This window comes from Brassica napus, chromosome A7 (genome assembly GCF_020379485.1).
Source record: "Brassica napus cultivar Da-Ae chromosome A7, Da-Ae, whole genome shotgun sequence".
NCBI classification, from domain to species: domain Eukaryota; kingdom Viridiplantae; phylum Streptophyta; class Magnoliopsida; order Brassicales; family Brassicaceae; genus Brassica; species Brassica napus.
In genome coordinates this window covers 13505058-13523112 of record NC_063440.1, presented here as the reverse complement: position 1 = coordinate 13523112, position 18055 = coordinate 13505058, and positions in this window count along the sequence as shown.

The following is an 18055-nucleotide window of genomic DNA, read 5'->3' as shown; positions in this document are numbered from 1 at the left end:
CAAATTTTTTTAAATAGTTTCAGTAAAAAAAAAATTATTGAATTAATTTAACATTCTTTTTTTCAAAAAAAATACAAGCCAAATACTCTTTAACAAATAAGAGGATATGGTATATACTCTAGGAATCTCTCAAAAAAATGAAAATGTTAATATCTAATTATTTTCTTTAAAAAATCACTACATAAATAACATGTGAAAGATAAGTTTCTCACAAAGTTATGAGAGTTTCTCAAATAAAATTACTCTACTATTTTCACTGTTTTATTTATTCTAATTGTAAAACACTATATGAAAGACCTATTGCAGTAACAAAAAAAAAAGACCTATTGCTTATGCTCTAAACAGCACTAGAAGGAGATGTGTTAGGCTTCTGCTCAAATAATAGTCAACAGACAAGGGACACTCTAGCTTACTCAGAGGGTTTACGCACGAACAAAAAAGAGGGAAAGGAAACACTGCGCTTAGCTGTCTGTACCTACGGAACGTCTCCGTCACTCTGCTTTTTTTTTGTTATATTTTAAATAGAAATTTTCAATTTCCCTAAATGATTATGTATTATCGCTTTAAGTATTCTTCTAATTTGTTTTCATTATGAGTCGGTGATTAGCTATATCATAAGCAGAGGGGATGAACCTAATTAAAAGTTTTAGTCTTCCTCTTATCTCACAAGCTAGGAAATAACTAATCATAGCTTTCACGGACCATATGACATTGATTATTATCAATTAGGAATAACATTGAGCTCTGTAAACTCTGTTTCTCTCCTGCAAACTTATTTCTCCTTTTCTTCCTCTGTTTCTTCTTTGCGTAATGTTTTTTTTTTTTTTGTAATCTTGTAATGATGTAATAATAAGTTGCTAAGCAACAATGATAAATGGTATGAAATCTAACATGATTACCAAACAGAAAACATTGAGTTCGGTATCTTACCCTGTAAAATATAAGAAAATAGATAAAATGTTTGTAAAATTATAACCTAACACAGAATTACGTAACCAGAAAAAAGACATTGAGTTGACAGTTTGCAGCTGTGTACGTACTTCATCAAACCTTAATTGTGTTCTTGCTGCATCTCCAATCCCACTCTATTTTTTTCTAAGAAAATAGAGTTTAGAATTAAAATATTTCAATAGTACTCTATTTTATACTCTATAATAGTATAAATCTATTTTTTACTCTATATATAGAATAATTTTTATATTTTTTGTTCATCAATTTATTTTTCACTCTAAAATAGAGTATCATTAGAGCAACATCCAACTTTATTATAGAATTACTCTATTTTAAAGAAAAAAATAGAGTAAACAATTGAAAATGATGTTAATAGTATATGATTATACTGTGAATAATGGAGAAATCCTTAATTATCAGTAATTAAGTGGTCGTATGTGTGGTTATAGGTGGCACATGCCATGTTTACGTTTAGTGAAAGGAATTGAGAGACATACTTATCACTAAGACATTGATCAGGATTATACCATGATTAACTCTAGTTTCTTAGCTGGAGTTCTTAGCTTCTGTTAAAAGACATTCTTAGTTTTTCTTAGATTCTAATTAAAGAAAATTAAAAATCGTCTTTTAAACAAGAGATATAAAAACTGTTTTTTAACTGAAAAATGTAAAAAAAATAGAAAAAATAAAAAATATCAAATTATTAGTTAAAAACTCCTACTAAAAAACCGGATTAATTATGTCCGCTTTGTATTTAGGCAATCACCTTTTCCGCGTTTTCTAGAGAGTTTCTAAGGCTTCGACAAGTAAATTGCTTGTTTAATGATAAGAAACTTATTTTTGTTATTTTATAACTTTTTGTAACACTAGATTTTATTACATCACGGGACGTAGAATGGAAAACAAAACAGGCCAAAAGTTAAAAAGGACAATTTATATTGTAAAAAGAATGAAATGAGGAGAGCAGTGCAGCCTTGCATCGCTATTATACAAACAACGATGTTCTTTTTTTTGTTAAAATTTGGGACAATGATATGTTCTTTTGTAGATAAATTATACGTATTATTATTTTTTTAGAGAAAAGCATTTTTAATATATACATTCATAACTAGAAAATTATTTCCATACTGCTATTAGTCATAATTTAAAGAATCAGTCATATAACATACGTAATTATTGTATTTAATCATCTGTTGTAGACTACCACACTACAAGAAAACGTAAGCTTAACGAGGAAATTTAACGAAGAAAAATAATCTTCGTAAATGTACGTTGATTTTGTGAGGAAAGTACGTGGAAAAAGAAAAGCATCGTTATTTTGTCGTAAGGTCACGACAAAACATATTCGTCGTAAAGACAATGTAAATTGACGTGGCTTTTACGAGGAAACACTATTTCCTCGTATATACGACGTAAATTTCGCGAATTCTTTACGACGAAATATTTTACGTTTACTTAACGAGGAAATTTTGAATCCACCAACTTGGCAGGTGGCTCACGTTTTTTTTTTGGCCATCCAATTAATTTTCGTCGTAATTTCATAGTAAAATTACAACTACCAGATTCGAAATTTCCTATAAATATGGATGTTTGAACATCATTTTAAACACACCAACAACAAAAAACGTGAAAGAAAAAAAATGGCTGGCTCTGGGACTATTTACGAGTTGCGGAATTGGATGTATATGCATAGAGATGCTAACGGGAGAGTGACGAAAGAATACCTTGCGGGGCTGGAGACATTTATGCACCAAGCAGATTCAACACCGCTCGCCCAAGAAAGTGGTAAGATGTTCTGTCATTGTCGGAAATGCAACAATTCGAAATTGGCAAACCGTGAAAATGTTTAGAAGCATTTAATAAATAGAGGTTTCACGCCAAATTACTATATCTAGTTTCAACATGGGGAAGGTTTTAATTATGATCAGAATGAAGCTAGTAGTAGTAATAGCAATTTTCAGGAAGAACCGGTTAATCATCATTTGAATAATGAACATAGTTACCATCAGGAAGAGATGGTAGATTATGATAGGGTTCATGATATGGTAGTTGATGCATTCGTAGCTCATGATGAAGATGAAGAACCTAATATAGATGCAAAAAAGTTTTACGGAATGTTAAACGCGGCGAATCAACCACTTTACAGTGGTTGTAGAGAAGGTCTCTCTAAATTGTTGTTGGCTGCTAGAATGATGAATATTAAAACTGATCACAATCTACCTGAAAGTTGCATGAACAAATGGGCGGACTTGTTTAAAGAGTATTTACCAGAAGACAATGTGTCTGCTGATTCTTATTATGAGATTCAGAAATTGGTTTATAGTCTTGGGTTGCCTTCGGAGATGATAGATGTCTGCATCGACAACTTCATGATCGATTGGGGAGATGATGAGAAGCTAGAAGAATGTCGATTCTGCAAGAAGCCACGATTCAAGCCGCAAGAACGGGGACGTAATAGAGTACCGTACCAAAGGATGTGGTACCTACCAATTACAGACAGATTGAAAAGATTGTATCAATCAGAGCAGACTGCTGCAAAGATGAGATGGCATGCCGAGCATACTCAAACGGATGGTGAGATGACTCATCCATCAGATGCAAGAGCCTGAAAACATTTCAACAAAGTACATCCAGATTTTGCTAGCAATAGCCGGAATGTGTATCTCGGATTATGCACAGATGGATTTAATCTGTTCGAAATGTCAGGGAGACAATATTAATTGTGGCCAGTCTTTCTTACACCATACAACCTGCCACCGGAGATGTGCATGAAACGGGAGTTGATATTCTTGACCATATTGATACCTGGTCCGAACCATCCAAAAAGGTCCCAGGATGTTTTCCTACAACCACTGATAAAAGAGTTGAAGGATTTGTGGTCAACAGAGGTGAAGACGTACGACTGTTCAACGAAGACGAATTTTACGATGTGAGCTATGCTTTTGTGGACCATAAGTGACTTTCCTGCATATGGGATATTGTCTGGATGGACTACACATGGGAGATTAGCTTGTCCATATTGTAATGGAACGACATATGCGTTTCAACTGAAGAATGGTAGGAAGACAAGTTGGTTTGATTGTCATCGTCGATTTCTTCCCATTGGCCATCCTTACCGAAGAAACAAGAATTTGTTTAGGCACAAAAGGGTTGTGAGAGACACTCCTCCACCATATCTAACTGGAGAACAAATTAAAGCACAAATCGACTACTACGGAGCTAACGAAACAGTTCGTTGGGGTGGTAATTGGCATGTCCCTCGTAATATGCCTGATTCTTATGGTGTTCATCACAACTGGCACAAGAAGAGTATATTTTGGGAGTTGCCATATTGGAAGGATCTTCTTCTGCGCCACAACCTCGATGTGATGCATATAGAGAAGAATTTCTTTGAGAACATCATGAATACAATATTGAATGTCCCAGGGAAGACAAAAGACAACATAAAATCGAGGTTGGACTTGCCGGATATTTGCTCAAGAAGCGAGTTACATATTAAAAGCAATGGACAAGTTTCCGTTCCGATATTCAGACTGTCTTCAGAAAAAAAGTCGGTGTTGTTCAACTGGGTGGCATCAGAAGTGAAGTTCCCCGATGGGTATGTTTCAAATCTCTCTAGATGTGTTGAAAAGGGTCAAAAGTTCTCCGGGATGAAGAGTCATGATTGTCATGTCTTTATGCAACGACTACTGCCCTTTGCATTTGCGGAACTACTTCCAACAAATGTACATGAAGCACTTGCAGGTTCGTAGTGTATTATATCACAATAATTTTATAACGGTCTAGTTTGCAAAATAATATATGACTAACAATGTGTTTAATTGTTTTTGGAATATAAAAGGCATTGGAGCAATTTTCAAGGATCTAAGCACACGCACTCTTAAAGAAGAAGTTGTGGAACAGCTTCAGGAGAACATTCTCATCTTATTGTGCAACTTGGAGAAGATATTTCCTCCTGAATTTTTTGACGTCATGGAGCATCTAGCTGTCCACCTCCCATATGAAGCATTGCTTCGTGGACCTGTACATTACGGATGGAAGTATCAGTATGAGCGAGCCATGAAATATTTGAAGGGAAAAGAAAAGAACCTCGCCAAAGTTGAAGGTTCTATAATTGCTGGAAGTTTGACGGAAGAAGTTTCTCATTTCACATCGTACTACTTTGCGTCAAAAGTACGTACCCGGAGAAGAGCTCCAAGAAGATATGATGATGGTGGGGTTGCGCCAACATATGCAGTTGCTGGTGTTCCAGACATCTTTAGCCAGATTAGACGACTCAGTGGGAAGTCTAAAGAGGTTTGGTGGTCGAGTGAACAAGACGCTCATAGTGCACACACCTATATTCTACTCAATTGCGAGGATCCATTGATGCGTTATTTTGAAAGGTAACATATATGGACACTTCAAAACACATATAATTAATTATATAATTGCAAGAGATTCATTCCTATGAAATGTGATTAATTTTACAGCCTATTTGTTTCTCAAGTCGAAGAAACATTTCCTGGTATATCCACAAGTGACGTAGACAAAAGGAAAGATCAGCACTTCATTAAGTGGTTGCGGAATCAGGTATTATAACTCAAACTATTTTTTCATACATGATTTGTATTTTAATGTTCTCTTTATTTTTGCAGGTTGATTATGACGACGATTCAGATTATCCTAAGTGGTTACACGAAGTAATTCAATCTCCACTTGTAAAGGTCACCACATCACAGATGTATTTCACACAAGGCTACACTTTTCACACATATGAGTATGGTAGACAGCGGGCGACCAGTAACTATGGAATATGTGTGAAAGGGAACGGGAACGGGCCGATGCTTCACACTACGGGCCAAAAACCCCACGCCGGTGTCCGTTTGGAAATGGTAATTAAAAATTTAATTATATTAAATTTTTAGTAAATTTTTATATATATTGTAACAACTTTCTTAAATGTTTTTAGGCCAAAGAGACGGGAATTCTCCCGTCTCTTATGCAACTTTACGAGAGGACCCACAAGAACAAGGCGGACCGATTTATAGATGGCAAGTCCGAGCAAATCTACAACGATTTGGCTGCTCGGGTTGAAGAACGCCAGACCCAGCTGACCCAGCAGTCCACTGATGGATTACCCGTCACCTTATCCACACCTGAAGTGGATAAGCTTTACGAGGAGGTAAATTTTCTAAAATTTTATTTTTCTTAAATATTCATTTAATTTAACTTTAAATTTTTACTAACAAAATTTATTTTTTGTTTTTAAGGTTGTCCCTAAAAAAAAAGGGACGGACGTTGGGGATTGGTTCCGTCAACGATGTTCCGAAAGCGACATCGTCTTATGTTTAGCGACGGGATGATGAAGTCTCTCAGCTGCGTAGGGAGTCCGAAGAGCTGCGTAGAGAGTCTACTCAGCTGCGTCACGAGTTGAGCTCGACGCAATCTGCGTTCACAGCTCGTGTGGGTGGACTCGAGGGCTTCTTGGACGTTGTAACGGCCACAAATCCGGAATGGGAGACTTTGTTGAGGACCATGCGACAACAAAATCCTATCCCAGGTGAGTCACCAACCGACGACTCACATGCCGAGGCGGATGTAATGGCGAGGAGTGATGAATTCTACCAGGCGATTAACGACCCTTAGTTCTTTTTAATTTCGGTTTTTGTATTATGAATTCAAAACTTATTTATATATAAAATATTTTGGTTTTGATTTTTTTAGAATTTTAATTTTATTAATAATTTAAATAATTTTAATTATATTTTTAATTATAATTTTTTATATTTCTGTAAAATAACGAAACGAAGTAAATTAGTAGCTAATTTTGCGGCTTCTTTACGTGGAAGCTTAACGTGGTTTTTACGAGAAATTGTTTACAAGGAAATAACGTGGAAATCTATCAAGGTATTTACGTTTACTTTACGTGGAACGCTGTCAAGGTATTTACGTTTACTTTACGAGTATTTATTTATGTTGGTTTTACGAGGAAAGTCTTTCGTGGTATTTACGAGGAAACTTAGCGACGTCCTTACGTGGAAGCTTTACGTGGTCTTTACGACGAAATATTCCCCTTCGCTTTTACGACGAAATTATTTCCTCGCTATGTTACGACGAATTAGCGAGGATATATGCATTACGACAAACATATAAGGACGAAACGGGTTTCCTCGCTAATTCCTCGTAACACTGCTTTTACGACGAAGTCACGAGGAAAACTGCATTCGTAAAACTTGTGTTTTCTTGTAGTTCCAGCTGATGAAAATGTTAAGATATACTCTTTTAAAGCCTTGTTTACAAAAAAAAAAAGAAAAAGATATACTCTTTTCTGTTAACGATAATGTTTAGCTAACTTTTAAAGTCGTAACACTGATGAAAAATGAGTCGAGAAGAATAAACCGAATTTCTGGTGTAAAGAAGTAAATTGATCCCTGGGTTCAAGGAAATATAATTATTTAAATATTTTTTTAATGTAATGATTTAGTTAACGATTATAATGCACTGTCCAACATGTTTGATATAACTTAAACTCTTTCTGATCTTAAGATTGGTCTCACTTGATTTTATTTTATTTTTTTACACTAGATTTAAGAATGGAATGAAAACAAGCCGAAAGGTTAAACATAAAAATTAAAATCAGAGAATAACAGCCTTGAATCGCAATTATACAAATAAGGATTTATAGAATTGATTATAGGGGTGGAGGATTTAAATAGGCACTGACGTTTGTGATTTTTATAACTAATCAACTAGTAAATGGAGTTAGCTAAGACAAAATAGAATAAAATAAAAATTGACAATCCAGTTGTGTGCAAGAAAAATAACAATTTAATCAACGATAGCATTATTTGTTTCATCATCCAAAGTCCAAACTAGGCCTGGACATTTAACTTGGACCTGAAAATCCGAACTTGAATCGATCCAAAAATACCAGACCTGAAATCATACCGAAAATTTACAAGGACTTTTTATCTAAAAAAAACAGAACCGAAAGGAACCGACTCGAGTAGACCCGGACCCAAAAAACCGATCCGAATAGATCCGACCCGATAAGAATCGATTTGTACCCGACTTAAAAACATGTATATCCAAAACTATGATTTTTTGTGTTCTATATTATATTTATTATTTTATGATTTAGTTGAAATATCTTTTGTTAACAATATTTGTTTTATTTTTTAACATTTTTAAGTAATATGAAACTTTAAAATGTAAAATTTAGAGTTTAAAATGTTTTATTTTAATTATAAATAGTTTAAGTTAAGTTATTTTGTAAAATTTTAGATATATATGATAAATATCGATTAAATTTGATGGTATTTGGGTATGTCATGTCCTTTTCAGATCCTAAATACCCGGACCCGATATAGACTCAAAAATTACTAATATTTTATAGACATTTAATTATAGATCCGAACCGATCCGGACCCGAGAAGTACCGATTCAAACTCGAACATGAAATTTACAAGTACCTACTGGATCTAAATGTTTAGAACACAAAATATCTGAACCCGGGAAAAACTGGCCTAAGCCCGTTTCGAAGACCCGAACGCCCAGACCTAATCCAAACTATGTAATAAATACCTGATTTTGCAGGCGATACTAGTTTTTTGCTTAAAATGAATTAATTAGTTAAATAAATTTTCTTGTTTAAACATTTATTTTGTCAACTTCTTGTTTAAACATTACTCTATATATTTCTGCGGTCAAACAAAATTAGCAAAACTTAAATGTATATACGTAAACAAAAATATAGACCAAACTTAGAATTACAAAAATGTGAAAAATAGAACCAAGTTTCATCTGGGAAATGGTTAGTGCTTTTGATTGAGTCGTGAAGTACGTAAATGGGAAGCCAGTTCGTAGACCAGCTCATCAAAATTTAGTCTACGAAAAGTGAAAACTATAAATTTCAAAAGGCCTCATTTTAATATGGTTCGAATAAATAATTAATAATTAGGTTTTCCATTATCCATAAACTTTGAATATTTTGAATGATTGAAAAATATATTAAATAATTTGTAATCACCTGGTCAATTTTTTTTTAGAAGAACCGGATTTTTTAGTGGAATAAGATTGAGTAGAAAGTTATAAGAATGAGCAATAAAGGATTTATATTTACCCAACATGTGTAAACAATTTAAACAACAAAAGCCTTTTTTCAAAAAAAAAAAACAATTTATCCAACAAAATAAAATAGGAGTTCTAAACAATATCAAACGATACATAAGAGAAAAATGATTTTTCCATTTGTTAGAAAATTCCGTTTTTTTTTTTTGTCAAAGAAAATTCCGTTAAAATGTAGAAAATATCAGTCATTTTATTAACTCTCCAATAGATGAATATATATATATATATATATTACGTATAATACATGTATGACACGAAACTATACATATATTGGAGAACAGTGCGTTGACAAAAAAAAAAAGTTGACAAAAAAATATATTTAAAAACAGTGCCGTTTGTGGCCGGCGGCGGACAGTTAAATATACAACTCATTGATTTGGTTATACAGCTACTTGCTAATAGAGATGGCAATTGGGTCTTCCCGTCCCGTCCCGTCCCGCCCCGCCGCGGTCTTCAGTTCAAACGGGTCTCAGCGGGACAGGCCCGCGCGGGATGCGGTCTTGTCGAGGGCTGACCAATCCCGCCCCGCATAGTACTTGGGCTTTGCGGGTCGGCCCGCGGGACATCGGTTCATCATACCTGCATAAACGAAACAACATGATCAGACATAACTCACTTGCGTCTGGACACAAAAACTCTTGTTCGGTTATCAAAACTAGTTTTTTTTCATTAGCTCTAAACATCAAAACATGCACGATTGGTTGTCCAGCTATAGGAAACAAAAGGCTTTGGAATATTCAGGGACAAGATTTAGAAACACATAATCAAGAAACATAGCAACGTCTTGCTTGTTTCTTAACAAATCAGATGCCGCAAACGTATGTAAATTTCTTATTTGTTATATAGACGCTTGACACGTGCTGAATCATTCACAAATTTAACTTAAAGTCTAACAAATCAAATCCTATGAGACTAAACTATCAAGCAACCATTCAGACTCAGATCAGTATACTTAATTCATACAAACCTGATTTATCATAACATTTCAAGTCTAACCTGATTTATCATAACAGCTCAAGTCCTAACAACAATCAGTATTCTGTACGTAAGCAACCATTCACAATAAATGCAAACCTAAAGTCTATCAGCTCTTATCACCAGCTCCAGATTTAATTATCATTCACGTAAGACATATTCTCCTCTATAGCAGAGATGTACTATCTTCCCCTCTCCAGTATCTAAGAGGAAAAATAGAAGCCGTAAGAGATCAAAGAAGAGAAGCCATAAGAGACATGCTTTCTAATCGCCACTTCTCTCAGGTTATTTTGTCGGTGAGAGTTTGAAGACTGAAAGTGACGATGTCTTTGCGGACCCTGCGCGTCCCGCGGTACAAACCGAGCCCATCCCGCTTCTGGCCTAATCCCGCACAAGCTCAACCCGCTAGGCCTGCTAAAAATTCGGGCCTGAGTCTTTGTAACCAATCCCGCCCCGCAGTAAGTTCAAACGGGCCGGGCCCGTGGGCAGGTTCATGTTTTGCCATCTCTACTTGCTAATATGAATTTGACAACGCAAAAAAAGGACCAGACTTTGGGCCTGACTGGTTCAACCGCAGCGGTTGCGGTTGCGGTTGCGGGAGTTTGCGGATGCGGGTGGTTGCGGTTTTTAGCGGTTTTAAGAGATTTGTACGACTGGTTCTACGGTTAGAAATTGGTGCGTTTGCGTGATACTTATGACTGGTTAACTACCAAATGCAGCAGCGGTTAAATAATAAATTAACAATATTTACATTTTATACAATTATAAAAATATCAAAAATAATAATATTATTATAAATATAGAAGTTATATTTAGAAAGTTACAGTTTAATTTTTTAAAAAATATAGAAAATATTTTTATTTTAAAGTTTTATAATATTAATTAAAATATAATAGATATATTTTAGCATTTTTATAATTCCAATTTATTTTTTTTATTGAATATTTTTATTTTTGTATTTATATTGTTTTTGAAAAAAAAGAAATTTTTTTTATCCTCCCGCAACCGTCCGCAACCGCAAACGCTAGCTGGAACCAGCTTTTGAATTTATGAGGTTCAGAGCGGTTTGGAGCGGTTTGAGCGATTGTTGCAAAACGCCGACAACCGCTACCAATCGCAAAAGCTGCGTTTGCGGGTGGTAGCGGGAAAACCAGTCATACCACCCGCAAACGCAGCTTTTGCGATTGGTAGCGGTTGTCGGCGTTTTGCAACAATCGCTCAAACCGCTCTAAACCGCTCCAAATCGCTCCAAATCGCTCTGAACCTCATAAATTCAAAAGCTGGTTCCAACTAGCGTTTGCGGTTGCGGGCGTTTGCGGGAGGATAAAAAAAAATTATTTTTTTTCAAAACAATATAAATACAAAAATAAAAAAATTCAATAAAAAAATTAAACTGAAATTATAAAAATGCTAAAATATATCAATTAAATTTTAATTAATATTATAAAACTTTAAAATAAAAATATTTTCTATATTTTTTAAAAATTTAAACTATAACTTTCTAAATATAAATTTTATATTTATTATAATATTATTATTTTTGATATTTTTATAATTGTATAAAATGTAAATATTGTTAATTTATTATTTAACTGCTGCTGCATTTGGTAGTTAACCAGTCATAAGTATCCCGCAAACGCACAAATTTCTAACCGCATAACCAGTCGTACAAATCTCTTAAAACCGCTAGAAACCGCAACCACCCGCAACCGCAGCCACGCGCAACCGCAATCGCAACCGCTGCTGTTAAACCAGTCAGGCCCTTAGGGTATGACTGATTTTCCTGTTATTATCCACAAACGCAGTTTTTACGGTTGGTAGCGGTTGTTGACGTTTTGCAACAATCGCTCAAACCGCTCCAAACCGTTTTAAATCGCTCTGAACCTTATAAATTCAAAAGCTGGTTCCAGCTAGCGTTTGCGGTTGCGGGAGGATAAATTTTTTTTTCCAAAACAATATAAATACAAAAATAAAAATATTCAAACAAAAAATTAAATTCGAATTATAAAAATGCTAAAATATATCTATTATATTTTAATTAATATTATAAAACTTTAAAATAAAAATATTTTCTATATTTTAAAAAAAAATTAAACTATAACTTGCTAAATATAACTTTTATATTTATTATATTATTATTATTTTTGATATTTTTATAATTATATAAAATGTAAATATTGTTAATTTATTATTTAACCGTTGCTGCATTTGGTAGTTAAACAGTCATAGTATCCCGCAAACGCACCAATTTCTAACCGCAGAACCAGTCTTACAAATCTCTTAAAACCGCTAGAAACCGCAACCACCCGCATCTGCAAACTCCCGCAACCGATGCGGTTGAACCAGTCATGCCCTTAAATGTAAAAATGGGCTAACCAGTAGAAGTAGATTAGTATTGTGATAATAATCTAAGACGGGTCATGGCACGAATCAGGATGCATTGCGGGTTGACTAGCGGGTTTTAACTTTCAGCTCACTTTGATGATCAACGTCTTACTTAATCAAAATGTACTTTCAAGCTTCAGAAAAAGCTTCAGAGCTAATAACGACGATGAAAAAAGTGATGAGTTCCAAGAAATGAGAAAAAGATTATGAATGCCCATAAGAAGCATAGTACGTAGACCTCTTTCCATATTTATCTAGTTGCAAGCTCTGCCCTCCATTATATTTCATAATAATATAGCATTGCCATTATTTGAAAATAGTTATTTGTTTTTGTTAGTAAGCTAGAAAATATATGATTGGGTCTCATATGATTGGAATTCAGGAATTGAATGACACCAATATTTCATGAGATCACAAGCAGTTACTCCCTCCTTTGTTCATAAATATATGATATTTAGATAAAAACACGCATATTAAAAAAAATTATTTATTTATCTAGAAAATATCATTAAAATTATAAATTAATGTTATTCAATAAATTACAAAATAAATTATCAAATATTATTGTTTACACAATTTTTAATAAAATAAAAAATTACTTATAATAAAAACATCTTATATATTGGAACATCAAAATTCTTTAAAACATCCTACATTAGGAGTATGTAGTTGTACCCACATGGTAGGAGTCTACGGTTACCCGTTTAATGAATTTTTAAGCCATTTTTTCTCTGCACCAATGCTTATGAACTCACCAGTTTATTTGAGTTGCAAACCGTTTTTGTATCATTATTAGTTTTTGTTTAATTCTTCAATTCTCTCAAATGTCATGTAAAATGTCTTCTTGGCGTATTTACGAACTCGTCAATTTCTCCTTATTGCTTGCTGCTCTGTTTTTTTTTGTCTAAGCTAGTTCTCTTTATCTCAAGATGGTATAACTGTAACAAATAGGTTTGAGGAGGTTCCACAGTTCATTTTAGAGCTTGATCTCGAGTTAAACGGATCTAACATGTATGACATTTTGATCTTTTGTGCGTGTGGTTTAATATAAAATTGATTTTGTTTTGTTTCAGCAAACCTACAAAGAATCTATAACCAAAGTCTTGTCGGTTCGGTTAAAATGCTCTCCCCCATAAAATCAATTTTATTGTCACTCAAACTCTAAAAACGTGGAAATGAAATAGTCTTTTCACAACTAGCATTCAAAAGAAACCATATCATTGTATAGTTAAGTTATACCAAGGAAGATGCAATAGAAAATTTACAAATATTAAAATGATATTAAAATGCACTTTGAATATTCAAATCATTGAAAAAATGTTATACTGAAGGGATCAATCATACCCACAGTTTACAAATAAAAGTACGACTCATTATTATCTGTACGAGGAGGTCCTTTCGTTTATATTAGACGATGTTTTAACCAGAGTATCAAGATTGTAGAAATTTTAATAATTAAAAATCAATTAACCTGAAGATAACCAATTACAGATCTGGCATGGACATGAACGTGATCTATACCAAGATATAATCAGAATCGCCATTTGATATCCTATTTTTAAGAAAATGAAAAGGTTTAATGATAGAACACATTGGGCGACTTAATCATCATGAGAATCTAATCTCATAACCAAATCAAAGTTACATATATGTTTTATAACTTTTTTTGGTAGCTACTTTGTGTTTGTATGCTGATTAAAATCTTATAAATCATGTTAGTTTTCAGTCTTAACCCAATCATTGTATCGTAATGATTAGAAATGATTGAATGTTGAACATTTCTTTTGGCATTGGCACCAACTATATTAACTAATCCTTATTTTCTCTCTTCTTTCTTCAACTTCTCCCTTATTAGTTCCGACATGATTGAATATAGAGCAATTTGAAAGTACAAGACGAGTCTGTTACACATAATAATACATACACGTACAATACATTTATTTATTTCACAAAGTACTACAGCAGAATATAATGAAAGTTTATATTTACATAGATAAAGTGTCTTAATAACTGTCTTCTGAACTGACTAACATGTCACATTCCAGATAGAGTCATTAGCCTAACACGTTTCTAGATCAAACTACTCCAAGAACCCTTATGACCTCCTCATGATCCCTAGCCCTTATGCTTTGTGTCTACTCTAATTCAACACCAAAGTCTTTATGCTTACGGCCTTCTCTTGAGGTGGTACCTATCCCAAAGCACGTCTCTATCTACTTATACATTTAGACTTCGTAGCTTATCCTTGCCAACTTCTCAAGGAAAAGATATTCACAAATCTTCCTTTATGAAATATTTCCAAAACTTCATCAAAACTTTTTGGTAATTTTTTCTTGATGATTTACCCTTCTCCAAGGTAAATCATAGCTTTCTTAGCCTCCAAATATCTTATAGTTTAGCTCTACGTCGACTTCAAGTCCAGTCTTCAAGTCAGCTACACAACTTCACTTCAGCTTCACTTCACGTAAAACTTCTTGTATGACTTCATGTAGTACTTTACGACTGGTACATGGACACCTTGAGGAGTTATTTTTCTTCATCTTCTAAAACTCAGTCGTCACTGCACTAACAATCTCCCCCTTGATGATTGAGTTCTAGAATATAGCACCCATACACTGCTTCGGCGCTCATACACTGCTTCAGCTCAACCACCATGCTTCCTGTTGTACTCTGTCTTCAGTCTTCCCTCTTGCCTTCAGGATCACACCAGTAACTTAGGTGACCCGCTTTGATACCACTTGAAGGTGCAAGACGAGTCTGTTACAAAGAGTAATACATACAAGTACAATGCTTTTATTTATTTCACAAAGTATTACAACATGATATAATGAAGGTTTATCTTTACATAGATAAAGTGTCTTAATAACTCTCTTCCGAATTGACTAAAATGTTACATACAAGACAGAGACACTAGCCTAACACATTCCTAGATCAAACTAACCCAAGAACTCCTCTGGCCTCCTCATGACCCCTAGCCCTTATGCTTTGTGTCTACTCTAATTCAACACCAAAGCCCTTATGCTTACGGCCTTCTCTTAAGGTGGTACCTATCCCAAGGCACGTCTCTGTCTACTTATACATGTAGATTGTGTTGCTTATCCTTGCCAACTTCTCAACGAAGAGATATTCACAAATCTTCCTTTATGAAATATTTCTAAAACTTCTTCAAAGCCTTTTGGAAATCTTCCCTTGATGATTTACCCTTCCCCAAGGTAAATCATAGCTTGCTTAGCATCCAAGTATCTTGTAATTTAGCTGTACGTCGGCTTCAAGTCAGCTACACAGCTTCACTTTACGTAGCACTTCTTGTATGACTTCATGTAGTACTTTACGACTGGTACATGGACACCTTGAGGAATTGTTTTTCTCCAGCTTCTAAAACTCAGTCTTCACTGCACTAACACAATTAGTATACACATGAACCAAAGTTCAGTTGCCAATTTTTTTATAATAATTTTTTTTGAATGAATGTTAAATTTATTTTTAGAAAAATTGTTCTGCACAATGGTTGTAACAGCAGCCGACGATAGTTTTGCCTAACCGAATTTTAAATCTGAATAAAATCAAATGTCATCAGAAAGATTAGAATTTTGGTCCTTACCCATGTTCTAAAACGCGGACAACTCGGGCGTTTAATCGGCGAGTCAACGTTGATCGGCCATTAACCGCGTCGAACTGAACAAAATCGCTCAGAAACTTGGATCTTAAAAAAAAACTTTACTTTTTTAAATTTTGATGCTAAAATCAAATTTATAGTTGAAAACATATTACAATTGAACAAAAAACACACATAAATAATCTAGAATCGCGAAGAATCGTAAAAAAAATGGTAGGAGGCGGAAATTAGGGTTTGCAGATTGAAATTGGAGAAGATTAAGATAAGGATATTTTAGTAATTGAATGTTCATTAAAGACATGAATTAAAAAGTAAAAAAATCTACCCTACTTTGGGAGTTGAACCCGGGTTTAGAGCATGTCTAGTAAGAGTACTTACCACTAAACTTCAATATATTCTTTGTTTTTGTTGTACGAATACTAATATATATTATAAAACACTTAAAATTAATTCCCAATTAATCTCCGATTAATCTTCGATTTTTTCTTAAATCGCTAGGCCCGGACATACCGCACGCGTTACGCCTAGCGCGATTTCGAACATGGATCCTTACCATGTCTTCTTCCATTTATTTCTTTCCAAATGGTGATATTGTTGCTTACCTCTCATTGTCATTTACTAATTCAAATGCTGTACTACAATTAGGATTGAACCAGAACTTGTCCAGAAATCAGGTACTAGAACATTGTTTTCAGTTCAGGTTTGAAAAATGTTTAGTTTGTTTGTAAAATACTCAAGTTATCTTTGTGGAACAAACTTTGCTGAATCGATCAAATGGAAAAATCAACGATAGGTGATATCGTATAATGATGTAATTGACACTGACAAATGAATCTCCTCTGTGAAATTGAAGAGAAGGGAATACCCACTTCTCACTGACTATATATTCGTATTCCATACGGTAAGAAGCAAATTAAAAACAAAACAAAAAATTGTTTCAGATCTTCCAGATTAATCATGATCATATGTAAAGATCTTAAGGGTCTTTAACCACCATAATATTTAAATATCGTATCAAATATGTCTGCGTAAAAGATCTTCTAAATCTGGTTCCATAACATGCATACAGAGACACACGAGACAAAACTTGCTAATAAACTATTCCAAAGATTTTCTCTACCCAAAAAGTTTATTAATATTTTTTTAACTTCTACAAGCATTTCACATTGTATTGTCATTTATACTCCATTATCATTTGAGATGAATATGGAACCGAAACACTCGTAGAAAAGGCTTTTTAAAATGTAACTAGATTTTGACCCGCTCTTCGAAAGCGCGGGTTTGTCTTCGTTAAAAATATTGTTTTAAATGAAGTTTTATAAGATGATGTGTATGAACATACTCATTTGTAAGGAATATCGATTAAGAAGGAACATTTTAAAATGTATTATATACGGAGCCGAGCTAACGTGTTTTTATGCGGTGTTCGGTTTGAAAATGGAATTTGTATATTTAGTTTTAAAAATATTTGTAAACTGAACTAAAAATATATATGGAAACAATTCCACTTATAAATAATTTTCCTTCATATTAACTATCAAAATACAGAAAAATCAATAATATAAAATATTATTTGTTTTTGATTAAGAATCTAAAATTTTTAAAACAAAATATTGTTAGATGTTTAACTATTATGAGATGGGCTTTTGCTTTAATATATTTTTATGAGATGGGCTTTTGCTTTAATATATTTAAATTATTTTGTTTGTGTAATGGGTTTAAGCCCATCAGGTTTTAAATTATAATAGTTCTGGACCTTCTGGTGGTGGTTTCTAATTTTTAAAGTCGTCCAAAGTCCATCACGTTTTATGTGCATCATTTAGGATGAGTTCCATAGATTCACCAACACCTTTAACGAAAAATCTCCATGAATGGAGGATTTTCACTTGAATGCACCAAGCAGTCTTGTGCAGTTTGATTTTATTCAAGAAAGAGAGCTGCATATTGTTTGCCATTGTTTCGTATCAATATATTTTACGATGCTATGAGTTAACACAAGCTGTATTTATAATAGGA